General features: G+C 45.6%; 1 protein-coding gene and 1 long non-coding RNA gene across 4 annotated transcripts in view; one reads left to right on the top strand and one right to left on the bottom strand.

Annotated features, from left to right (window-relative positions):
- The window catches only part of LOC136833484 (DNA ligase 1-like), a 440,466-nt gene that overhangs the window by 158,188 nt on the left and 255,118 nt on the right, over positions 1–27,160 (bottom strand). The window lies entirely within an intron of this gene.
- The window catches only part of LOC136833485 (uncharacterized), a 248,166-nt gene continuing 222,755 nt past the window's right edge, over positions 1,750–27,160 (top strand). For both annotated transcript variants that reach the window (XR_010851485.1, XR_010851486.1), the window contains exon 1: positions 1,750–1,908. This is a non-coding gene — a long non-coding RNA (uncharacterized lncRNA). The remainder of the gene's footprint in view (positions 1,909–27,160) is intronic.

Here is a 27,160-nt window from a genome sequence, read left to right on the forward strand (position 1 = left end):
ATGAGCAGGAAGACAAATACTACTAGTTTATTGATGTTGTTGTTTCAGATTTAGCTGGCCTTGTGCCAGCACGGCCTCTTGCTCCTAGAGCAGTCCGTAACTCTATGTTGATGAGTCTGTGAGATGGGTAGGTAGGATGAAAACTTTATGATGCATGAAAGTGATTTTGGTGGGGGTTGGTTTATTGATGTTGTTGTTGTTTCAGATTTAGCTGGCCTTGTGCCAGCACGGGCTCTTGCTCCTAGAGCAGCCCGTAACGGGTTTATTGATGAATGTTAATTGTTGTTTTAGATTTAGCTGGCCTTGTGCCAGCACGGGCTCTTGCTCCTAGAGCAGCCCGTAACTCTATGCTGATGATGAGTCTGTGAGATGGGTAGGTTGGATGAAAACTTTATTATGATGCATGAAAGTGATTTTGGTGGGGGTGATTTTTGAAATGAAAAGATTTAACAGGCAAGGTTGCAACCTCTTTGAACCCTAAGGTACCCATCAGATGAGGATAAAAGTATGATAGCAGTGAGTGTTGGCTAGTGGGAGAGGCCAACAGATGGAAAAAAAGAAGAATTAAGTTGATGAATGAAAACGAGCTGCTTATAAAGCGGGATGCGGACGTCTGTGTAGTTCGCAGAGACCGTTGGTACAAAGGTTTACAGGTGACCTGAGGTCAAACTGATTCCTTACAAAAACAGGACAGGTTCATACAGAGAACATAGTGATCAGCAATGTCTGACATACAACATAAATAACTCGTTACTTGTACATAAAACATGATTGTTTAGAAAGAAAACATATATACATTTTACAATTATGATGATAAATATAGGCCTATATTCCGATCGACCTTAGGTCGATGAAAAGGCACCGCAGAAAACGAGATGTTCTCTACAGAGAACGCGTTGAGCGGGGACTTTACACCCTTTCCGGCTTTCCCTATAGGTTTACTTCCTATACTTTCGTCCCATGATAGGCCTGAGGAACTATAACCAATCTGAAACAAAAGAAAGGCTATTTTTCTTTGTAAGGAGGGGTTCTATGATGGGTTTATGAAGTGCTTTATAAGGTAATGAATATACACAATATAACTTTAATACTGTCAATGAAAATCTTTTGTTTCTTTGTTGGCATTCATATTTAGCAAAGGTTTGCTAAGAGGAATGAATCGGACACGTCTGAATCATCCCTATCCTAGACTGTCCGAATCATCCCCCACGTATCATAACAGTTTGATGACACCCTTAGTTCTAAATCCTTCGAGATTACAGGCAGGTAATAGCTATAACATCTTCGTCATCAGTACAAATTCACACCCAAAACAGATAATCAACTTCCTTATCAAATTCACCACACCACAGCTTATGATTCAAACGCAAAAAAATTACATAGGAAATGAGAAAAACCACAAAATGTAACCTCTATACTACTATACTAAAGTATGCGTTCCGTTTCAACCACAGTCCATTTGTAAATGGGAAACAAACTCGCGATTTCACGTGATTTCTCGGAGCTGAACTACAGTATTAGGTCCCTTACCGTAGTTTTCCAGAAATTGTATGTAACTGTCCCGACCATCCCACTGTCCGAATCATCCCCATCTGTGTAAAATGTGAAATGATAGATAATTTTTCCAAGTGGTATTTACAGCACTTTTTTTTATGAAATTAAACACATTTAAGTTTGTTCACTTCGTTTCTCTTATCATAAGTATAAATTACCATTTCAAAAAAAATGTAGAATCACCACTTTCAAATCTCATTCTCATTGAGGCATTACGTAAACATCATAGTTCAGCAGAATCAGCTGTTGTTGATAGGTTTCACTGGTGGCGTGACTCGATTCAGTGTAATTCAGACAAAAAAGGAGGAGAAAAGGGTCAGAGATCGAAATGGTAACCGTAGATGTCGAATACTGGTAGGTAGCTTGCAGTCAAAGCCCGTTTCACAATAAATTATGTTTAGCCTACCGGCAACCATTACAAGTCTTAACGACGAGTAAGCCTACGATGGAGAAAATGTGTCGGGATTGACGACGGGAAATGGTGACAGTCTAATAGGGCATACTTTTCTTAGCCATTTAGCTTTCTTAGGTCGCACTACTCCAGAATAGTAGGCTATGCTATCCTTTTGAATAAGACCGCTCATGATTATTTATGGTTAGGCCAGGAGTGGATGGGTAAAACTTGAAACTCTTAAGACTAACGCACCCTTCTAGGTTCGCCAACTAAGGTTTACCTGCAAAATGGGTACCGTGTTTAGTACCAGCCCCTCTGGGGTGAATGTTAAACTAAGCAATGATGGCAACCAATTGGGTAGCAGATGGCCAAATCAGCCGCCCCTAACCTAACATAGGGGGTATTATTTTAGAAAGAGGAACCATCCCAAAATGACATGAAAATATGTTTTTCTAGGTGATTTTGATGTGTTTGCACGAATATCACCTTCATTTTCCTCGAAATTAACGGTTTTAGACTTTACTCTGAGCACCTACAGTTTCCCAGGCACACTCGACCGCCGACCGAAATGGCGGAAGAACACGGACCTTACTGTAACCCCTGTGGCTAGCGCAGCGCAGCTCAACATTACCTCTTGCCAGAAAATGTCGTGCTTGCCAAGAATCTTTAAATATGCAGATAAGGCGCGGCGCCGTTCCGCCACGACCTTACTGACAGCACACATACACAGGGCGACATATTGGTTTTGGTGTTCTTCCGCCGATGTTGGTCAAGTGGTCGAGTGGGCCCGGAAACTGTAGGTGCTCGAGTAAAGTCTAAAACCGTTAATTTCCGAGGAAAATGAAGGTGATATTCGTGCAAAACACATCAAAATCACCTAGAAAAACATATTTTCATGTCATTTTGGGATGGTTCCTCTTTCTAAAAATTTACCACATAGGGTACCAAGTTCATACTTAGTGTGTGATCATGGCTTGAAAGCATTCCATATAGACTACTTCCTTAATCCAAACGAGAGCTGTCGATGAGATTAAATAATACTATTTCAGTACTGTTGTGTTTCCCCCCTCCAAAAACCTTGCTTTCCTGGTTCCATGAATTGTATGATACAGGGGTGGGAGTAAAAGTTCGTTTCCGGTCCAAACTCCATGTGGGCTAGTACTAAACATGGCAAAAGAGTGATTCACATACACACTTTTGCTGTGTTTAGTACTAGCCTCTAGGGGTTCAAATGTATTCTGCCGTGTTTAGTACTATCCCCTGGAGAGTCAAATGTCCCTTCAAATGTCACCAAGTGCGTTTTGCAAAATTGAAACTTGGAAACAATCCTAAATTTTTTACATATATTTTATTTGTTCCGACACAATATACAAACCCTCGGTCCTTTACATTAGGGATTACTTTCAGGCTGGAAACGGCCGTTGAACTTCAAACAAGGTGGTTAGGCAGTTAACTACTGTCCGGGAGGCAGGAGTACCGCCTGCCCGGATGTAAACATTCCAATTTGCTTTCGGCCGTCGTAGAATGCGGACGTTGTTCTTCGGTCTCTGCCTGACTGCCCTCTTTCCTCCTTTTTTGGTGGGAAATCTTTGTTTGTTTCCGACACAATATACAAACCCTCGGTCCTTTACATAGGGATTACTTTCAGGCGTACGCTGGAAACGGCCGTTGAACTTCAAACAAGGTGGTTAGGCAGTTAACTATTGTCCGGGAGGCAGGAGTACCGTGTGTCCAGGTGTAAACATTCCAATTTGCTTTCGGCCGTCGCAGCACTCAGACGTTGTTCTTCGCCGCTCTCTGCCTGACAGCTATACTTCTACTTTTTTGGTGGGAAATTCTCTCTTTTTTGTATTTTGCAATGGAGAAATCATCAAAACCCTCCTATCCCCAGCGTGTGTCCCAGGGTAGGGGGTAAAAAGTGCAACTCTTTTAGATCTAGAGTCGACGTGGACCCACACGCCCTCTGTCCATCTTGCAGGGGGCGGGTGTGTTCCCGCGACAACCCCTGTAGTGAGTGTTGTTCTTGGTCCTCCGAGCAATGTGGTAAGTTTGAGGGGAGGAGACGTTACCGTCGTAAGCCTACCAAGGAGTTGTCCGAGGGAAATACGCCCCCGACGACTCCAGTGGTGGCGAATGTGTCGGGCTCGTTTCTCCCTCCCGGCGAACTTCCCCTGCTTGCTCCCTCTCCCTTGGGTGAGGACTCCCCCTCCCCTTCCTCTTACGTTTCATCGTATGTGGAAGGGCGCGGGGGAGAGTTGGACCAAGACATCCTCTTTGAAGTCTCTTCCCGTTCTGGAGGGGAGTTTTTTCCTCGAGCGAGTAGAGGCTTCTTGTACTGACCCGACTTTCGCTTCAGGTCTCAGGCTGGATAGCCAGACACTGATCCCAAGTTCATCCTGGCTACACCTGGGCCTACCTGGCACGTCACTGGAGGGATTGGCTCCTCTGCCCCCCACTCCAGTCACGACTCACTCGGCAACGACAGTCACTACTACAACCGTCACCATGTCGAGGTTTGCCCAGCTCCCGGTGTCAGTTGCATCGCATCTAGACACCCAAGTGTCGGCGTCACCTGCGATGCAACACGCTGTTCCGCTGCCTCCTGGCTTCCTGGCTCCTTTCACGCGTGCTGGCCCCGCCTACATGGTGACGTCATCATACCCATATGTGACTGTCGCTGACCCTGGCCTGTCCACGACTTATGTTCCTCGTCTGACTTTCCAGCCCGGCCCTTCGTCTGTTCCAGTCCCCATCCCTTCGACCCTGGCGCTGCCCGACTTGAATATCCACGCGGGAGGGGTGGCGCATGCATTCCCGGCCCCGCCCACTTTTGTTCCTGGCCGACGCGTGGCTCTCTCTACCCAGGCAAATGCTGGCTCGAGCTCCGTGGTCCCTGCCCAGGATGTGCCTTCTGCTGCAGCCCCTCCTGCTGTTTCTGAGTCTGCGGCCTCGCTTTCCTGGCTTGGAGACTTGACGGCGTTCCTGAAGCAGATGGTGAAGAAGAAGAGGTCTAGGAAGGTGTCATCGTCTTCATCTTCATCTTCGTCATCATCGTCGTCTTCGTCTGCTGCTTCTTCCGCTTCTCCTTCCGAGGCTTCGCAGTCGAAGAAGAAGAAGTCTGCCTCTCCCCCACTAAGAAGCCTCGCACCGAGGCTTCTAAGGGTCTGCCTCCTTCCACAGGGAAGGCAGTGGGATCTCTCGTCGTCTCTTCCTGATCCTCGGATCAGGGAACCGCTGCCCTGGCCTCTGGGCCAGTGGCACCGGGAGCCAAGGGCGTGCAGACCGGAGCTAGGACAATTTGCCGTAGGACAATTAATTGTAAGACTTTTCGCCGTAAGAAAACTTGCCGTACGGATATTTTGCCGCAAGGACATTTCGCCGTAAAATGTATATTTTAGTTTTTAGCTTATTTTTTTTAGAGATCAGTGTAACTATATTCATATAGTTATCTTCAAGTATATTTATCACTTTTCATTGATTTTCATGTATTCATTTAATTATAATTATATATAAGAAGAGGATAAAAAAAAATAAAGACCACACACTTTATTTAAAAAGTTTTCTAAAAAAAATTCAAAGCTAAAAATCATGTAAGTTCATAGCAATTGCTCGTAAATAATGTTGTTTTGCATTTTGATCATAACCTCTGACAATACTTAGTATGCGCTTATAAACATTTTTGTATTGTTTCTTGACTGCTGTTTCACCTCTTTCTGCGTAGATTATCTTCTTTTTAGAAAGATATTCTTCATTTTTCAATACATTGATGAGTTTCCATAAATTTGGATGCGTATTGGTCACAGATGCTTGAAGCGCATTATGGAACCCTTCTACTCCATTGTTGGTATTAGCCAGTTGATCTAGGGTTCTTTGATAAACATTCCAAAGTTCGATAGGAAAAGTTGGAGAAACTCTACAACGACAAGGTCCCCTCCCTCTCTCTCCCCCAATGTAATGAGTTTCAAATTATGCAACTAGTTCTTGTGGTAAGTCATCGTCATCAACCAACTCTATAAATGTATCAATGATGTCTGAAGGCGGTATGAATGCAAGTGCCATAAGGCACTTTACTTTTGTATTAAAAGCACAATCACTTTGATATTGAACCTTAAGCCCAATATCTGTCACTTTTCTGTAAACATACTTACAGAAATGAAAATAACAGCCTGTTACATTTGCAGAAGGGAAAATGTCAGAAAAACTTAAAAAAACTAGCTGGTTCGAAATCAATCATTAGATTTTCAGGTTCTAGGGACTCGAGTAAATCTTTAACCTTTTGAAAAAACGTATTGTAAGATTCCTTAGTCTTATTCGGAAGGAGACCGTAAACTCGTGGGATGCATGCATGTCCTATGTTGACATGTAGAGTATATAACTGATAGAAGATTTCAGGACAAACCTTAAATGTTCCATCGCATGCCCAATTTGTATGTCTTTCTAGATTGTGTAACCCTGCAATCGTACCAAAGATCAACATTCTGTTTTCATCTTCCATTCCACTATCATAAAGTAAAAATCTTTCTCCGTTCTGTAAACACGCAAATTCTTGGGAATTACATAACCGATTCTTGTTCTTGGAATAGGAGGGGCCTTTTCTTCTTTTTGTCTCCATCTTCTTATGTTTCTTGACAAATTTGAAGTTGATGGCATAAGAGAGCGTCCTGCATTTTCTAATTCCTCGCATGCAGCACCAATCAATGATCTTGAAGCTAGCTGGGATTTCAGTGCATTTTCTTTCATATGTGCAATTGTTTTTGCATTTTATGTTTGCTTGGGTTCGCTGGATGGGTATGCTCACTTACAGTTTTACAGATTGAAATCTCTTCAATATTCCGTCTTGTATGTACTCTTGCTTTGCAGTTTTTTTTCAACACACTTCCAATAAACCTTGCCTCCATATTCTCTTTCTTGCCTGTAAATGAAGTTGGAATCATCTACGAGCTTATCACAACCTCTGGTGCTTTTGATAGTGTACGGCATCGTAGGGGTTTAAGTTTCAACTGATAAAAGTAGATAATACAAAGGTTTAAGATAAAAAAAAAACAAAATAAAAAATAGGGTAAACTACCGAATTTGTAATGACCTCATTTAAACATTTAACGACGGGTGTCAAAATTTATACCCTTCTCTCTCTCACTCACTCCTCACTCACTTCACTCTTCTCACTCTCACTCACTCTCTCTCTCTCTCTCTCTCTCTCTCTCTCTCTCTCTCTCTCTCTCTCTCTCTCTCTCTCTCTTCTTCATTTTTTTTTAATCTATACATGACAAAGCATATACATTTTACGGTGAAATGTCCCGGCAAAATATCCGTCACGGCAAGTTTTCTTGCGGCAAAATGTCTTACAATCAATTGTCCTACGGCAAATTTGTTTACGGCAAATTGTCCGGTCTCCGTGCAGACCAAGGTCTGCACTCCCCCCACTGCGCCTAAGAAACTTCCTGCATCTAAGGCCAGCGAGTCCGCGTCAGACTCTCGTTCGCGAGTTGCTCCGAGTAGCCTACCTGGGTCCCCAAGGAGACCTGGGTACCCCAGTCTGATACGGGAGAAACTTCTCGCCGTACAGACCAGGGCGTGGGGCAAGAGAAAGAGCCGGGGCATGCAGGTGCTTCCTCTACCCCCTGGGCTCCTTTCAGGGGGCACGAGTCAAACAGGAAGAACTCTGGTGAGTTGTCTCCCCAGAGTTCTACCTTGGGGGCGTACATGCCTGGCTCGGTCCTCGGTTCGACCAGGTCTTACGCCCGTGTGGTGCAGGAAGGATCACGGGGGTTTGCCAAGGTTCTCCCTCCTGCAGGGAGAGTAGATTGGGAGGACCGCATCCTGGAAGGACTTGAGGGTCCTATCCCCCAGGATGCGGACACCCTCGAGATACAGAGGATGTTTGCTGAGGTTATTGAGCTGATTTGTCAGCACAACGACCTCGGGGAAGGGACCACGGCCTTGTCTGTGGATAGTCCATCGCGCCTCAATCCTACTGGGGACCCAAGAAGGAACCCAAGGCTTCAATGGGGCTGCCGTGGTCCACACTTGCTGAGGGGTCCTCTATCAAGTGAATGGTCTTGTGTCTGGGCAAGACAATTCGCTCAGATTGAACCGCTCGGACAAGCTTCTTCCCCCTCCTCTTCCTCGCCAGAAGCACTTCTACGCTCCGTCGGAGAGGGCATTGCCGCCTAAACAGGTTGACCTGGACCTGGTTCGTCTGGATCCGGGTCTTACATTGCAGCAACTTACTGCAGAGAGCATCTCCCTCTCTCAGCAAGAAACCGCAACCCTGGAAGCCACTGCCATGGCGGCCTTCCAGGCAGTCTTCTGGCTCGATCTGTGGTCCTTCACAGTATCGAAGGTGGCTGCTTCCTCGGGCGCTATTGTACCTGGGAAGGACTCCACCTTCAGAAGACTATGCCAGTCTGGAGGTAGGGCCATCTCCTACCTCGCCCATCAGACGGCAAACCTGTGGGCTAACCTGGTCCTGAAGCGAAGAGACGCCATTCTCTCTTGCTTCTCCATGTCTATGGGGCCCGGTTTGGCAATGACCTTGCGGAATGGACCGTTGCTGGGTTCCGCCTCTCTCTTCCCTAGGGAGTTGGTGGATGCTGCAGTGGATAAGCGCCGGGCTGATGACAGTGACCGGCTTGTTCACCAGGCAGTGGCCAAGACCTCTGGCTCTTCGCGTTCTACTGCAGCCAGGCCCTCGGGTCAGGCTAGCACTTCCTCAGCCCCTAAGAAGTCCCAGTCTTCGAAGGGGTCCCATGGAAACACCCAGCCTTCTTCTTCCCCTAGAAAGAGCGGGTTTTCCCGCCCCTTTCAGCCCGCTTTCCAGTCCAGAAAAGGGGGTAAGGGAAGAAGAAGGGGAAATGCTAGGGGCAGTGTTCCCCCTCAAATGCTGCCGAAGGTGGTGGGTTGCCTGTCGAGCCATTGGGCAACATGGCAGCGACACGGAGCTGAGACCTGGATAGTGGATGTCCTTCGGGAGGGATATCTACTACCCTTCAAGTCTTGGCCTCCCCTCACCTACTCCACGGTCCATCTCCACACATATGTCCAAGGAACTCCGAAGGACACCGCACTACAGCAAGAAGTACAAGCCATGCTGACCAAGGGTGCTGTGGAAGTCTTGTCGGACCAGTCTCCAGGCTTTTACAGCCGTGTCTTTCTCGCAGAGAAAGCCACAGGGGGATGGAGACCAGTCATAGACCTCTCTCCCCTGAACTGATTCGTTCACCAGACTCAATTCACGATGGAAACTACGAGGGAGAACGACTGCATGCTTACGGTGGACTTGAAGGATACGTATTTTCAAATACCCATTCATGCGTCCTCTTGCAAGTACCTCTGCTTTATCCTCAGGGAGACAGTCTTTCAATTCAGGGCACTCTGCTTCGTGCTCTCGACTGCTCCCCTGGTATTCACAAGAGTTTTCTCTCTCGTGTCAGCTTAGGCCCACTCGCATGGGATACATCTATTGAGGTATCTCGACGACTGGCTCGTCCTGGTGAGCTCCCACTCGCAGTTGCTACAGGACAGGGATCGACTCCTCGAGTTTTGCCACGGTCTCGGGATCATGGTGAACCTCGAGAAGTCAGATCTCATCCCCAACCAGAGGACAAAGTACCTGGGCATGCTGATAGACTCATTGGCAGCCAAAGTCTTTCCCTTGGACTCTCGTATCAGTAGGTTCAGGCAGGCAGCACAGCTGTTCCTGTCACAACAGGAGCAGCCAGCCCGGCAATGGCAAGTCATCATCGGTTACCTGTCGTCGCTGGAGAAGCTGGTACCTCATGGGCGTCTTCACCTGTGGTCTCTACAATGGAGGCTAAAGGAGTATTGGTCCCAGTCCTGAGACCCCCTGTCCTCCTGCATTCCTCTTTCCGAGGAGGTGAGAGAGGACCTTCGCTGGTGGATGGACGACAGGAACATCTGGATAGGAGTATCCCTGCATACTCCCCCTCGGGACATGCTGCTGTTCTCAGACGCATCAACCAAGGGATGGGGCTCACACCTGGAGGAGTTGCTGACTTTGGGAGTGTGGCACCGAGACGACAAGTGCCTTCACATCAACATCCTGGAACTCAAGGCAGCCTTCCTGACTCTCCAGGAGTTCCAGGATCGAGTGTTGGGACACTCTGTGGTACTGTTGAGTGACAATACCACGGTACTGGCATGCGTCAACAAGCAGGGAGGCCTAGTGTCCCTCCCGCTTCATCAGTTGACAAGGCAGGTGCACGAGTGGGCTGTGGCTCACTCGGTAGAGCTGTCAGCCAGGTACATTCCAAGCAAGAGGAATGTTGTGGCAGACAAGCTCAGCCGCCAGAATCAGGTGATAGGAACCGAATGGTCCCTTCACTCAGAAGTGACGGAAAGGCTATTCGACCTGTGGGGGCATCCAGTCATCAACCTGTTCACCACCCGGCACAACAGAAAACTCCAGGTCTTCTGCTCGGTTGTGCCAGACCCATGGGCTGTTGCAGAGGACACGTTCCAGCACTCATGGGACAACCTCGACGCTTACGTCTTTCCTCTGTTCTGTGTGATTCGCCGAGTGATCAACCAAGTGATGATCGCTCCAAATCTCAGAATGATTCTGGTGGCACCCAAATGGCTGCGAGCCGTTTGGCATCCCGACCTGCTAGCTCGCCTCTGGTAAAACTAAGGTATACTTAACTTTTTACTCTCCGAGGGACCAAGAGAGATCCCCCCCTGGCCCAACCTGCTGTGTCAACCCCATGTAGAACGGTACCACCAGGCAGTGCAGTCCCTGTGTCTTCACGGGTGGAGGATATCCACCATCTCCTGCGAGTGAGAGGCTTTTCATGTTGCGCCGCAACGGAGATGGCCGGGTACCTCAGACGATCTTCCGCAGCAGTATACCAGGGAAAGTTGTCCGTCTTCTGTGTTTGGTGTCGTGGACGGGGTATCTCTCCGGTTGGAGCTACTATTCAGCAGGTCGCGGACTTCCTCGTCTTCCTTTGCCAAGAGAAGCTTCTCTCCGTTTCAGCTGTGAAAGGCTAGCGTGCTGCACTCGGCCTAGTCTTGTGGCTGAAAGGAGTAGACATCTCTTCCTCCTTCGAGATTTCCCTACTGATGAGAAGCTTTGAAAGGTCTTGCCCACCCAGGGATTTCAGGCCCCCTGCATGGGATGTGACTCTCGTTCTAAGGAGCCTGACTCATGCACCATACGACCCTTTACAAGAGTCGTCAGATAGGGATCTGACCCTCAAGACCGTCTTCCTGCTGGCCGTGGCATTGGCGAAGAGAGTTGGCAAACTGCACAGACTTTCCTTCGATGTGAAACACTCGAGGGGATGGGGATCAGTTACGGTTGATTTCATCCCGGATTTCATAGCAAAGACTCAGAATCCTTTGGTCCCTGACGCACGGTTCGAGTCTTTCACGATCCCCTCCCTAGAGGACTTTGTAGGTAATGAACCAGATGAGATGCTACTGTGTCATGTTAAGAGTGCTGCAGCACTATCTGAAGAAGACTCGACGTCCCCAGCCTGAGTGTCGACGACTCTTTGTTAGTACTGTACTGGCTCAACCAAGAAAGAAGTGTCCAAGAACACGGTCTCTTTCTGGCATCATGAGACGATAAGGAGAGCGTGTTCTGCTGCTGGAGATGACGACATTGGTACGCTTCGTCCGAGAGCTCACGAAGTCCGCAGCATTGGTCCGTCCCTCGCATTCTGGAAGAACATGTCGGTTCTGCAGGTGCTGAAGGCAGGTGTGTGGTCCCAACAGACCACCTTCACCTCCTTCTACCTTTGGGATGTTGCTCACAAGTCCTTGGACAATTTTTCCTTGGTTCCTGTGGTGGCTGCTCAACAAGTTGTGTAGCTTACCCGGCTCCGCTAACAGTACAGGTTGCATCTCGCCTAAGATGTACGGTTGTGATTGGGAGAATGAATGTGGAGTGACTGGCCTCTCTTCTCTCTCCCCACCCTGGCTCTCTTCCCACGGGTAGGGAGCAGACGCGCCGTTACATGCTGGATCTAGCGGTCGATGCAGGTAAGCATCCAACAGGCGCTCCCATTCTATTTTCCGTTCAGGTTGATAGAAGCAACCCCACTCCAGATATTTCCAGGGTAAATCCTCTCTGATATTTTGGGAGATGAAGCAGATATTTTTACTATCTCTTTTTTAAAGTGTGTTAAAAATTTATATATTTAATTTATTAATATATTTATTATACATCACATAGAATTTTAATGACATTAAATTTTTTATTATATCACATCATTCATTAAACTTCATACATTTATTTATTGGTCACATCACTTCATTTTATTTATTAATCATTTCCTTCATGAGTTCATAACCTTAACATAATTTATTTTCTCTTCATTACGGCGCTGAATGTCCTTCTTGGGCCCAGTGCCGGGGCTTTTGCCCTAAATATCATACATCAATCCATCCATCCTTCTCCTTGCAATGGGGGTAAGGAGACCATGACTATAAGACAAACCCAATTCTTGTGATTGCCTTAACGTCATCCGACTCCAAGTTCTTCCTAGCCTGCTTTGCATGAACTGATGATTCCTCTTTCATGCAAAGAGACCCAGAAGTCTGACAATTGATCTCACGTTTCTTACAGCCCAATCATTTTGTCAGAGGCAGTTTTCCCTTCCTTGCTCTATCGACCAGGAAGGGAAGACAAGGTGGTGAACTCCAGTCAATTCAGGAGACTCACTCAGATTCCTCCCTCCAACCAGTGAGTCTTCCTAATGTAAAGGACCGAGGGTTTGTATACAGTATTGTGTTGGAACAAATCACAATTTTTAAAAGTCAATTGCATTTTTCCTAACTATACAAACCTGAGGTCCTTTACATTTCATGCCTGCCACATGCCGCCCCTCAATCTGATACCTGGGCCGAAAGGCAAATTGGAATGTTTACATCCAGGCAGGTGGTACCCCGCCTCCCGTACGGTAGTTAACTGCCTAACCACCTTGTTCGAAAGTTCAGTGGCCATTTCCAGCCTATACTGAAAGTAATTCTAATGTAAAGGACCTCAGGTTTGTATAGTTAAGAGAAATACAACTTACTTTTAAAAATTGTGATTTTTTAAAGTAAATTTTATTTTTATTAACCCTTAAATGCCGACTGGACGTATCGTATGTCGACTAAAATTGTCTGTCGGGTGCCGAGTGGATGTACCGTACGTCGACTACAAAAAATTTCAACCTTTGGTTAACTTTGACTCGACCGAAATGGTCAAAAAACGCAATTTTAAGCTAAAACTCTTACATTCTAGTAATATTCAATCATTTACTTTCATTTTGCAACAAATTGGAAGTCTCTAGCACAATATTTCGATGTATGGTGAATTTTTGAAAAAAACTTTTTCCTTACATCTGCGCTGTAACTCGGCCGAAAATTTCAGAAATTTTTTCGTCATTTTGTTGTAATTTTTGCAGCGTTTTATATTAGCCGTTAAATAAAATTTTATATATGAAAATATGCGCAATTTCATGTAAAATACAACAAAAAATAACCCATGGTTGTATCTTTTTTCAGTTTGGAAATATTTTCATATTAATCACAATAAGTACCAAAATTTCAACCTTCGGTCAACTTTGACTCGACCAAAATGGTCAAAAAATGCAATTATAAGCTAAAACTCTTACATTCTAGTAATATTCAATTATGTACCTTCATTTTGCAACAAATTGGAAGTCTGTAGCACAATATTTCGATTTATGGTGAATTTTTGAAAAAACTTTTCCCTTACGTCCGCACGCGTTAACTCAGCCGAACATCTCGGAAATTCTTTCATCACTTTGTTGTAATGTTTGCACCATTTTATATTAGTCTTTACATAAAGTTTTATATATGAAAATTTGCGCAATTTCATGTAGAATACAACAGAAAATAACTCATGGTTGTAGCTTTTATCAGTTTTGAAATATTTTCATATCACGATAAGTGCCAAAATTTCAACCTTCGGTGAACTTTAACTCGACCGAAATGGTCAAAAAACTGCAATTGTAAGCTAAAACTCTTACATTCTAGTAATATTCAATCATTTACCTTCATTTTGCAACAAATTGGAAGTCTCTAGCACAATATTTCGATTTATGGTGAATTTTTTGAAAAAACTTTTCCTTATGTCCGCGCGGTAACTCTGCCGAACATCTCAGAAATTCTTACGTCACTTTGTTGTAATGTTTGCACCGTTTTATATTAGTCGTTACATAAATTTTTATATATGAAAATGTGTGCAATTTCATGTAGAATACAACAAAAAATAACTCATGGTTGTAGCTTTTATTAGTTTTGAAATATTTTCATATAAATCACGATAAATAGAAAAATTCTACCTTTGGTCAACTTTAACTCAACCGAAATGGTCGAAAACTGCAATTGTAAGCTAAAACACTTACAGTCTAGTAATATTCAATCAATTACCTTCATTTTGCAACAAACAGGAAGTCTGTAGCACAATATTTCGATTTATGGTGAATTTTTAAAAAAACCTTTTTTTTACGTCTGCGCGTTACGAATTCATGCATCATTTTGTGATAATATTTTCTGTGTTGTTGTGATCGTTTTACAATTTGTTATATACCAAAATCATCGCAATTTAATGTTCAATATAAAGAAAAAAAAAATAACTCGTTAGCTTTAACCGTTTTGCTCACAGCGCGATTTGTATACAATTATATATGAAATTTTTTTTTTTGCGCTGTCATATATTTCAGTATTTATATATGATAATGATATTTTTTCATTTCTGATGGTTTCATACTAAACTTCAGGCAATGACAAAAAAGGAGCCAAAAATGAACTCTTAATCTTAAAAACTAAGCGTGCTGTGATCTTTTTAAAAAAACTTTTTTTCCGCTTCGGCGCTAACTCCCGAACGCCGCTGGCATACGACAGACACTTTTGTAAATAGAGGCTTGGCGTTTAAGGGTTAACTATACAAACCTGAGGTCCTTTACATTACATTTGTTCTGACACGATATACAAACCGTCGGTCTTTTACATTAGGAATTACTTACGGCGAAGCTGGACAAGGCCGTTAAACTCTTGAACAAGGTGGTTAGGTAGTAACTACCGCCAGGTAGGCGGGAATACCCGCCTGGCCGATGTAAACATTCCAGTTTGCTTTTGGCTGTCATGCGTTGCAGATGTGTTTTCAGATCTCTTTGCCTGACTGTCGTTAAGTTCTGTATTATCCCAGTGGGATCTTCCTGTGCTTTTGTGTATATATTACAAGTGTTTGGTATTTATTGATGCAAACCCACAATTTGTGATAACCTTGCATAAGTCTTCATTCCCCTGTGTCTGTGTCTTGGGTTTGACGGCCAAGGGCGTATTTAGAGGGGCGTAACCAAGTGGTAATGCTTCTCTTCCAGTAGCCCTTTTTTTTTTTAGATACTGAAGGCGTTCCCCAGTACGTTCAGAGATATTAGTTGAGATGCAATATCTTCGTTCCCCTTCATTGATCAGAACATAAGAGATCGCTTCCCTTCTTGGGCTCCTGCCCTCCATGTACAAGGGCATGACTACTTCCTTCCTACTTGTGCTGAGTGTTGTTTTCGCCACCTGTGCTATAGAGAGTTGCGGGGGGGAGGTTGCGAGCGTCGTCGGGAAGTTTCGCTTCCACAGCGCCCTTGGTGGCCTCCCCTCCTTCCTTCTCTCTCCCTGTAAGTTCTTCCTTTTCTCTCCTTCGGTAGAGATCTCTCTCCTTAGCCCCTTCACTCACTCATCAGGCGAAGACCGGGAGGGGGGGGATGCGCGGGCAGTCAGGCGACCTCTTCTAAGGGGCCTCCTCTCACTGCATAGGGCAGTTCCCCTCGTAGCTAGAGGAGTCTCCCTCTACTAATCGTCTTTGCTTTTTATTTCAGGTTGATCGCTGTCATTGCTGGCCTTCGTGTATGCTGTGGCACTGCCTCTGGCATATCTGTGGTCCATCTGCTCCTGCTGTTTCCTGTGTTATGTTTCTGTTAACTCTGCGAAAGTGTCTGGGCAGCTCTTCCTGGTCTCTTGCTGCAGACATCCTGATCGTTCCTGTTGCTGCTGGTGATGTTCATGTGACGTTTCTGGCCGTTGCTGTAGCTCCTGCCTTCTGAACCACTTCTGTAGCTCCTGCATCGGCTGTCCTGATCGTGTGTGCTGCTTCTCCTGGTGGTCGTATCCTGGGCCTCTTCCTTTGCATTCCTGCCTAACCAACCTGGAGGTCACAATATCCTCCATCCTGTAGAAGGTGAAGGAAGTCACCCTGTGGAAGTGACGTTCCTGGCCGTTGCAGTAGCTCCTGCCTTCCGAACCGCTTCCATAGCTCCTGCATTGGCTATCCTGATCGTGCCTGCTGCTTCTGATGGTCATGTCCTGGGTCGCTTCCGTTGTGTTCCTGCCTAGCTGCCCTGGGGGTTAAGATGTTTCGTGTCCACCATCCTGTAGATGTTGTAGTGAAGGTGAAGGAAGGTGCCCTCTGGAAGTAGCCGGTGTTTTCTTCAACTTATCTTCAGTTTCATCTTCTGCTGCTTCTTCTCTTCCTCTCCCGAGGTTCGAGGGGGTCCCAGGAACTGGACAGACCTCAGTCAGCTGAAGGAGAGGAAGGCTGCTCTTTTCCCCTTGATGCCCTTGGACGTATAGGGACTGCCTCCTTCCAAGGAGGCGTTGGGTCTCACGTTGGCTCTTCCCAACCTTCGGGTTAGGAAACCGATTCATGTGCCCCTGGGTTTTGTCCTTCAGGAGCCACCGGCATGCAGACCTTGGTTTGTGATCCCGTTCCCAGTCCTGGAAGTTCTGCCCCTAAGATGGGGGCTGCTTCGGGCACTCGTTCACAAGCACCTCCAAGTACTCGAGATTCTGTGGAATATTGAGTATCCCGATCTGGTGTGGAGAGCACTCTCCCTGGCCCAGTTCGGGAGCAGTGCAAGAGAAAGGGCCGAGGCACCCAGATGTCTCAGTTCTTCCTGCCAGCACCACAAGCGCTCCCCAAGTGCTTACCAGTGCTCGGTCGGTTTCCCAGCCTGGTGTCTCAATCCTATCGGTTCAAACACAGAAGAAGCAGGGAAGAGATTCCCTTCGGGAGTCCTGCTGGACTTCTAAGAGACTGACTCTTCCAGGAGACAAGTTTCTTTCGTTGGCTTTTCCTCCCTCGGGCTGGAACCGATTTGCATTCCCCTGTGGGGTGTGGCATTTCGGGAACCCGAGAGCGCTGCCTCGAGAGGCCGCTCCCTCATTGCCAGTCTCGGAAGTCTGCATCTAAGACTGGTTCTGTGCCTGGCTCTTTTCGATTTCTTAAGGAACCTAAAGTAGCTGCTCCCGATTTTTGGGAATCTCTTGGGTCACTTGAATCCAATGAATCACGAGCTCTCTCCTGACGAGAGGCACAGGATGAGAGAACGTGCAGATACACCCAGGTGTCTGGGTGCCGAGACGCCAGGTGTCTCGATACTGCCCACCAGCTGCTTCAGTTGCTTGGCTGGGTTTCATCCTCGTGTCTTGAACCGTAGGGTTCGAGCATGCTGGATAGCGGACACAGAATTCTCCTTTGAACCTTGTTCTCAATGGGCCTCGGCCTCGAAGGAGTTTGAAGTTGTTCCAACATGATATACAAACCGTCAGTCCTTTACATTAGGAATTACTTTCAGCATAGGCTGGAAACGGCTGTTGAACTTTATAACAAAGTGGTTAGGCAGTTAACCCTTTAACACCAACTGGACATAATTTACATCGACAAAAGTTGTCTGTCGGGTGCCAAGTGGACATAAAATACGTCGACTACAGAAAGTTTTTTTAAATATTTGCGGAAAAATACTTATAGGTCTCGTTTGTGAAAAATTTTAAATCACGCACCTTAAGGGATGCTGGGAGTTCACGGATCACACTTGTTTTGTTTACAAGCGTGAGCCAGCTGCGCATGCTCGAATTTCTTTCTTATTCCTAAAGAAAGCATCAGCTAACTCTGCTGAAAATCTCAGAAATTCTTTAGTCACTGTGTCATAATTTGAGCACCGTTTTCTATTAGTCTTTACATAAAGTTTTATATATGAAAATGTGCACAATTTCATGTAGAATACAAAAAAAATAACTCATGGTTGTAGCTTTTATCAATTTTGACATATTTTCATATAAATCATGATGTGCCAAAATTTCAACCTTTGGTCAACTTTGACTCGATCAAAATGGTAGAAAAATGCAATTGTAAGCTAAGACACTTATATTCTAGTAATATTCAATCATTTACCTTCATTTTGCAACAAACGAGAAGTCTCTAGCACAATATTTCGATTTATGGTGAATTTTTGAAAAAACTTTTTCCTTATGTCTGCACTCACTCTGCTGAAAATCTCAGAAATTCTTTAGTCACTTTGTCGTAATTTTTGCACTGTTTTCTATTAGCCGTTACATAAAGTTTTATATGTGAAAATGTGTGCAATTTCATGTAGAATACAACAAAAAATAACTCATGGTTGTAGCTTTTATCAATTTTGACATATTTTCATATAAATCACAATGTGCCGAAATTTCAACCTTCGGTCAACTTTGACTCGACTGAAATGGTCGAAAAATGCAATTGTAAGCTAAAACTCTCACATTCTATTAATATTCAATCATTTACCTTCATTTTGCAAGAAACGAGAAGTCTCTAGCACAATATCTTGATTTATGGTGAATTTTTGAAAAAAACTTTTTCCTTACGTCCACGCTAACTCTGCTGAAAATCTTGTAAGAGCCTGACGCCGTCTCTTCCAAACACGTGTGTGTTCGTCGTCCATCGGAGTGGACGAGACAACAAGAGCATCTCGTTTTCTTTCTCTAAAGGAACACGATTTCAACCATACAATATTTCTGTCTGTTTCTCCCTAACCATTGTTGTCTTGATGTACTGTATGTACAATCACCACTACTTGCATTGCCATGCAAGCATTCTAATCATGTACTCATAATGTTCCAATGAATCTTCTGTATCAAACTGTGTGTATGTTTCTGTTTGTGAAGACGCCAAACGTCTCGCCATTCCGATGGACGACGAACACACGAACACACGTGTTTGGAAGAGACGGCGTCAGGCTCTTACAATCTCAGAAATTCTTTAGTCACTTTGTCGTAATTTTTGCACCATTTTATATTAGCTGTTACATAAAGTTTTATATATGAAAATCTGCGCAATTTCATGTAAAATAAAACAAAAAATAACTCATGGTTGTAGCTTTTATCAGTTTTGAAATATTTTCATATAAATCTTGATAAGTGCCGAAATTTCAACCTTTGGTCAACTTTGACTCGACCAAAATGGTCGAAAAATCTAATTGTAAGCTAAAACTCTTACATTCTAGTAATATTCAATCATTTACCTTCATTTTGCAAGAAACGAGAAGTCTCTAGCACAATATTTCGATTTATGGTGAATTTTTGAAAAAAACTTTTTCCTTACCTCCGCTCGCGCGCTAACTCTGCTGAAAATCTCAGAATTTCTGTAGTCACTTTGTCATAATTTTTGCACCATTTTATATTAGCCGTTACATAAAGTTTTATATATGAAAATCTGCGGAATTTCATGTAAAATACAACAAAAAATAACTCATGGTTGGAGCTTTTATCAGTTTTGAAATATTTTCATGTAAATCATGATAAGTGCCGAAATTTCATCCTTTGGTCAACTTTGACTCGACCAAAATGGTCGAAAAATGCAATTGTAAGCTAAAACTCTTACATTCTAGTAGTATTCAATCATTTACCTTCATTTTGCAACAAACGGAAGTCTCTAGCACAATATTTCAATTTATGGTGAATTTTTGAAAACTTTTTATTTTACGTCCGCGTGTTACAAATTCATGCATCATTTTGTGATAATATTTTCTATGTGTTGCTCTGATCATTTTACAATTTGTTATATACCAAAATCATCGCAATTTAGTGTACAGTACAACAAAAAAATAGCTCATTAGCTTTAACCGTTTTGCTCACATCGTGATTTGTATACAATTATATATGAAATTTTTTTGCGCTGTCAGATATTCCAATATTTATATATGATAATGATATTTTTTTTCATTTCTGATGGTTGCATACTAAACTTCAGGCAATGAGAAAAAAGGAGCCAAAAATGAACTCTTAATCTTAAAAACTAAGCGTGCTGTGATTTTTTGAAAAAAACTTTCTTTCCGCTTCGGCACTAACTCCCAAACCCCGCCGGCATACGGCAGACACTTTTGTGAATAGAAGCTCAGCGTTTAAGAGTTAACTACCGTCCGGGAGGCAGGAGTACTGCCTGCCCAGATGTAAACTTTCAATTTGCTTTCAGCCGTCATAGGCTGCGGACGTGTGTTTCTCGCGCTCTGCTTGACTGCCTTTGAGCTTTGTTCCCGGTGGGAACTTTCGTGTTTTGCTTTTGATATGAATGTGGATAAATCCCTTAAGCCCTCCTTCCCCCAGCGTGTGTGTCCTGGGGTGGGAGGCAAGAAGTGTAACACTTTCAGATGTAGTGTTGGTTCGGACCCACTCTGTCCAGAGTGTGTTTCTTGGTTGGCCGAGCAGTGGGCGAAGTTTGAGGGGAGGAGACGATACCATAGGAAGACCGCTAAGGCATCGCCCGAGGGTAACGCCCCTGACGACTCCCTGTGGTAGTTGATCCATCGGGATCGTTTCTTCCTCCCAGCAAGCTTCCCCTTCTTGCTGTCCCCCCTTCAGGTGAGGACTCCCCTTCCTCTTCCTCATTCGTTTCATCGGGTGTGGAAGGCTGCAGGGGTGCATTTCCCCCGGAGCAGGTATAGGCTTCCCTCTTTAACCCGACTTTGTCCACAGGCTTGAGTATGGAAGCATCGGTTGGTAGCCAGGTACCTGATCTCACCTCTGCCTGGCTGCACTTGGGTCTTCCTGGCGTTCCGGTACTGGAGGGCCTGGTACCCCATTTGTCAGGCGCTCTGGTGACGACCCACGCAGCCACCGCATCCGCCACCAAAATCATCACCATGTCATCATTTGGCAAGTTTCCTGTGACAGTGGCCTTACACCTGGACACCCTGGTGTCAGCTGCACCTGCCACATTTCATTCCAGGGATAACAGGGCCTGGGTTCCTGGCCCTGTTATCCCTGCCTGGCCCCTCGCAGATGGTGACGTTGTTGGTCCCATATATGTCCATGCCTGCTCCTGTTGCCAACCCACACTTGTTCATGACCATGGTTCCGGCTCCGGAATGGCCATCCTGACTCTTGGCCCGGCCTGGCTTCCCTCGACCCCGGTCAACCCCGTCCGTGTACGTGTGATCGGCCTCACTCGCCGGAGAAGGGTGCTTCGGTGAACCTCTCTGCTCTCCTTTGGACAGCTCTTCGCCAGGGTGTAGGCGCTCTCCTAGACCTGTGTTGCCATCACTACTGAGGGTTGGTGACTGCCCGTGGCCTACCTCTCCTGTTGGTTCTTCTGGCAGGACAGGTAGGAGTGCTCAATCCCCCTCACCTGTCCCCTCAACTTCCTGGGGTTTACTGGGAGGCTTGAGTTGAGCAGGAGGGACTCTGACGAGGTTGCTTCTTCTCGGAGTTTGGCTACGAGGACCTACGCGCTGGGTTCATTTCTCGGACCAGCTTGGTCGTACACTCGAGTAGTCAAGGAGGGATCCCAGGGGTCTGCCGAGGTTCTTCCTCCAGCAGGGAGAGTAGGTTGGGAGGACTGCACCCTGGAAGGACTTGAGGGTCCCCTTCCTCAGGATGCGGACACCCTCGAGATACAGAGGACCTTTGCAGAGATCAGCACGCTGATTCATCAGAACAGTGATCTCGTGGAGGGGACCACGGCCTCTTCTGTAGATCATCCTTCATGCCTCGAATCCTTTTGGGGTCCCAAGAAGGAACGAAAGGCTTCAATGGGGCTGCCATGGTCCGCACTTGCAGAAGAGTTACTCGGTCAGATGAATAACCTTGTCTCTGGGCAGGAAAATTCATCTCTGTCGAACCACTCAGACAAGCTTCTTTCCTACTCCAAGCAGGTTGACCCGGACCTGGTTCGTCAAGGCCCGGATCTCTCGCTGCAGCACCTTGCTGCGGAAGGGGTCTCCCTCTCATAACAGGAGGCAACAAACTTGGAGGCCACCGGTATGGCGGCTCTCCAGGCAGTCTCCTGGTTGGAAATGCTCTCAATCACCGTTTCCAAGGTTGCCGCAGCCTCAGGTGTGATTATCCCTGGAGAGGACTCTGTCTTCAGGAGATTGTTCCAGTCTGGGGGTAGGGCTGTTTCCTACCTAGCCCACCAGATGGCAAAGCTCTGGGCAAACCTGGTGCAGAAGAGGAGGGACGCTGTCCTGAATTGGATCTCCAGGTCTATAGGTCCCGAGTCATCATTGGCTCTTAAGAACGTACCGTTTTTGGGTTCTGCCTCCCTCTTCCCCAGAGAGTTGGTAGATGCTGCAGTGGACAAGAGACGTGCCGATGACGACGACCGCCTTTTTACCAGGCAGTGGCCAAGACCTCTGGGTCTTGCCTGCCACTGCAGCCCGACCCTCTGGTCAGGGTAGCACTTCCTCAGCCTCCCTAAGAAGACCCAGGCTTTGAAGGGTGCTCGCAGGAACACCCAGCCTCCTTCTTCCTCTGCCAAGAAAGGTATGCAGTCGCGTCCCTTTTGACCCTCTTCCCAGTCGGGAAATGGGCAAAGGTAAGAAGAAGAAGGGAGGATACTAGGGGAGGCATTCCCGTGCAGCTGCTGCCATTGGTTGGGGAAATGCCTGTCAAGCCATTGGGCAACTTGGCAGCAACATGGAGCCGAGACCTGGGTAGTGGATGTCCTTTGGGAGGGATATCTACTTCCCTTCGAGGCTCGGCCACCTCTCACCAACAACTTGGTCTGTCTCCTCTCCTGTGTTCCCGGCTCAATGAAGGATCTCACACTCACGGAGGAGGTGCAAGCGATGCTGGAGAAGTGCGCTGTAGAAGTCATGCCAGATCGGTCCCCAGGCTTTTACAGCTGCATCTTTCTCGTAGAGAAAGCCTCGGGGGTTTTTTTGCCAGACTCCGTTCATGATGGAAACAGCATGCTCAGTGCTTTCCTCCATCAGGGAGGATGACATCATGCTTACAATGGACTTGAAGGATGAGTATTTCCAAGTACCCATTCATCTGTCCTCTCACAAGTACCTTCACTCTATCCTCGGGGAAGCGGTATTCCAGTTCAGGGTGCTGTTTCAGGCTCTCGACTACTCCCCAGGTGTTCATGCGAGTGTTCACCCTTGTGTCAGATTAGGCCCATTTGCACAGGATGTGTCTTTTGAGGTATCTCGACAACTGGCTCATCCCCCGCTCGCAGTTGCTACAGGGCAGGGATTGGCTTCTCAAGTTTTTCCACGATCTAGGGAGTATGATAAATCTTGAGAAGTCTTATCTCACCCCCAAGCAGAGGATAAAGTACCTGGACATGCTGATTGATGCGGTAGCAACAAGAGTCTTCTCCTCAAACTCTTGTATCGGCAGGTTCAGAAGGCATCACAGCTGTTCTGTCTCGACAGGAGCAGCCAGCTCGGCATTGGCAAGTTGTCATTGGTCACCTGTTGTCGTTGGAGAGGCTGGTCCCTCTTGGGCATTTACACTTTCGGTCCCTGCAGTGGCGACTGATGGAGTACTGGTCCTAGTCTCAGACCCTAGTCCTTCCTCATCTCTCTTTCAGGTGAGGTGAGAGAGGACCTAGACTGGTGGATGGACAACAGGAACCTCTTAATAGGAGTATGCCTGTATATTCCGGACATGCTTCAGTTCTCAGACGCATCGACTGAGGGATGGGGCGCACACCTGGAGGAGTTGCTGACTTCGGGAGTGTGCCACTGAGACGACAAGCACCATCACATCAACATCCTGGAACTCAAGGCAGCCTTCCTTGCTCTCCAGGAGTTTCAGGATAGAATGATGGGACACTCTGTGGTGTTGATGAGCAACAACACCACAGTAGTGGCATATGTCAACAAGCAAGGGGGCCTGACATCCCTTCTGCTTCATCAGTTGACAATGCAGGTGCACGACGGTAGAGCTGTCACCCAGGTATGTTCCTCGTGCCTGAAATATATCTGGGTGACAAGAATTTATGCTTTGATATCTACAGCATAAGACTTCTCTCTAGTCCTCGCTCTGCTTAATTTTGTCTTCCTTTCTGACCGTGAACTTCAGCCTGCCCCACAAGACCAGTAGGGACAAAGAATCATAGCTGGACTCCGCTGTTTTTTTCCCAAGACCTGGTTTTAATTTGGACCTACGGTGGTATCTGTCCGAATTTAGACTTTCGGAACAAGTCCCTCATCATGAGGCCAGTCTTAGACTGCTTCTCACTCCTCGTTCTGGTAGAGGGGGTCCCGCTCAGGGAACCAGGAAATTTCCGGGATGTGTCCCCGGGGGAACGAACTTTCACATGCCAGAGAGCTGAGAGCCATTAGCTTAAGACTTCAGTTCTTCTCAGCCCTCGCTCACTCCTAGACTGCGGTATTCCTTTAGACAAGGTCACAGTTCCTTAAAGGAATCTTCTAGTCTGGGCAACAGACACCTTACTGCAAGATCGTTCCAACCTGGACCTCTAAGCTCTTCCACCGTTTGAATGGTCGAGGAAGAGCTGAACTTTCTCAGGTTCGTCAGAACATCATGACATTCCTTGTAGCCCCATTCTTAACCATAATTTATGGTTCTTGAATTGCTACAGTTGATTGGTGGACCCTCCAAGAATCCTTCCACTATTCGTTTCTTCTCGAACAACCTCACTTCAAGAGACACCACCGAGGGTGGTACGCTCTTACGCCGAGAGGCTTTGGGCTGTCCAGGTGCTTGTTAGGAAAGAGGGCCTTTTTTCCGAGGTGCTACAAGAGACATTTGAAAGGTGCAGACGTCATCTTCTAGCTCACCCTACCAATCTAAGTGAACAGTGTTCTGAATCGGGTTTCTCAGACTCTTTAAGTTTCTTCTTCTAAGACACTTATGACTCAATGGCAGCACTGCCTTTTTTATTGGAGAGGACATAGTATCTCTGATGTTCCTCTTTTTAGGGGTATCAAGCTATGTCTAACTCAGTGACCCGGTTTGCTCGTTTACCCTGGGGTTTCAACTGAGAATGAGGACCCTTTCATGACCTGGAACCATTCTCTCCCTCTCAAGAACTTAATGGAAGAGAAGACGGTCTTGATAGCCGGGGACAGTGCTCCAGGCTCCCAGGAGCTCTCTCCAGCCTGACCCTTTACCTCGTCTGACTTCCAGCTTGCCTGGCGCATGCTCTGCCCCAAGCTCCTAGGAGTGCCCGCCAGCTCTCAACCGATTAGTTATCTGGCTGGCTCAGCTGGCACCACCTACATCCTGGCACCAGCTCAAACACCCAGCACCTGGCTCCAGCTTCCGATCATCTGGCACCAAATCTCCCCACATCCTTGGCTCTGGGGAAGAGTAGGGAGGTCTCTTTTATGTTGGAGTTTTCAGGTGTTACCTGAGCAAGATTGGAAGCACAGGGGACCATTCATAACTTATAGTGTTCTGACAAGGACCCTTTTTTTTTCACCCTCTATGAACTCATTGTTCTTCTTTATGTATGGACTTGTCTATGAGACCATCTTTAGTTTCAGGAGAGCATTGGGCCTACTTTTAAGTGAAAGCTAAAGACTTCAGAACAACAACTGCCTCATTAGCCTTCATGCATATACGCCCCTTACGTCCATCCTACACTCGACTTACTGGAAGTGTAATCAATTTTCACTTCGCACCTCTTCAGAAAAGTTTAAACAGTGTTAAAAATTTTTTCAGTACCTTGTGATTATTAGTAACTGGCTTGGCATCACAGAAGGAAGCATGGGATCTTCTCCTACTATCTCTTCACCTTGTAGTAAGGTGCCGAGTTTTGTGAGTGTCGGGGGTTTCATTCTACTGTACCTGGAGCACCCACCACTCTCAGTGGATGGGTTGTGGTCTTTATTTCAGTGCAGGTGACAGTGTTATCTGGTTGTTTTATTGTGGTACTGTGCCCAGGGTAAGGGCACTTTTTGAAGTTTTCATAGCCTTCAGTTAACTCCTTCCCTGCAAAACTTCCTTTTTGCTTTACTAGCCATCGGATTTCTCCTTTGCTGCAAAGCTCCCACTTAGGTAGCAGATGCTTCTGGCTATACCTCCACATTGCTACAGGTTAAGTTGAGCACCAACCAGAGGCAGTTTTCTACTGCAGGCTCTCTTAACTTATAAGGAAGGACAAGCATTGCTTTCATTGCTAGCAACTTTTTCTATTTCAAATTCAATACATGCCTTAATGTTTTGGAGTAGAGTATGTCCATCTATCCCACCTCCTGTCACTGTGGGAATCAGCTATGTAATTACTCGGTAAGTTACTTATATATAAATAACATATAAAGTTTTATATATACTTACCAAATAATTACATTATTGGAGCCCTCCTGCCTCCCTTCCGATGGTCATATGGCATAAACAGACTGAGGTTGTCTGCTAAGTCTTTCCTGGTATTCCTGTGATTGGGTGGGACCAGTCATCTGCACTAAACTTTGAGGCTTTACCTGCAAATTTTTTTTTTTTAAGCTGCTGTGCAAGAGGAAACTATAGCTATGTAATTACTTGGTAATTATAAAACTTTATTTTACCATAAAAATGTCGTTTTTTATAGATATTAGGATGTTGATATAATTTAATACTATACATTATAAATGGATTCTGTAAGTACAGTACAGTTTCATTATGATTACCTTTATCTCAAATGCAGCTGTAATAGCCTATTTGACTTATGCAAATGGTTAGTGTGAGTGCAACACCTAGCATAGGTCAATAGTTCACACACATTTTGTATCTCGTGTATGGTAATACAGTATGATGATAACTAATGAGAAAATTGCTGTATAAAAATACATTATTGATCATTAAACCATGGTAGGCTGTGGGTAAATACAGATAGGCTACCTGCCTACTGAATCGTGTCATTCGCGAAAGAGAAAAAGAAGGGGTTACCTTTCTTTTAAAGTGTATTTATGCAGTAATTTTGTTGCAGATATGGGGAAAAAAGGTAGATAATCGCCTTTTGCATAAAGTTTTCAGTTGAAAGTGTGATGGTGGTTGTTTATAAATATAGTGAGTGTATGCAGTTATGTGGTATTGCCAAGATTAGGTGAGGAAGGGTGTGGAGTTACCCTTGAACACCCCTATATTTTTTTACTTGCCTTTATCCAGATTTCACCATTATCTGAAGGCCCTTAGTTCTATTAGTCTGTATTTGAAGGATTAACTTTACTCGGTTTTGAATTGTTTATG

This window comes from Macrobrachium rosenbergii, chromosome 51, assembly GCF_040412425.1.
Source record: "Macrobrachium rosenbergii isolate ZJJX-2024 chromosome 51, ASM4041242v1, whole genome shotgun sequence".
NCBI lineage: Eukaryota > Metazoa > Arthropoda > Malacostraca > Decapoda > Palaemonidae > Macrobrachium > Macrobrachium rosenbergii.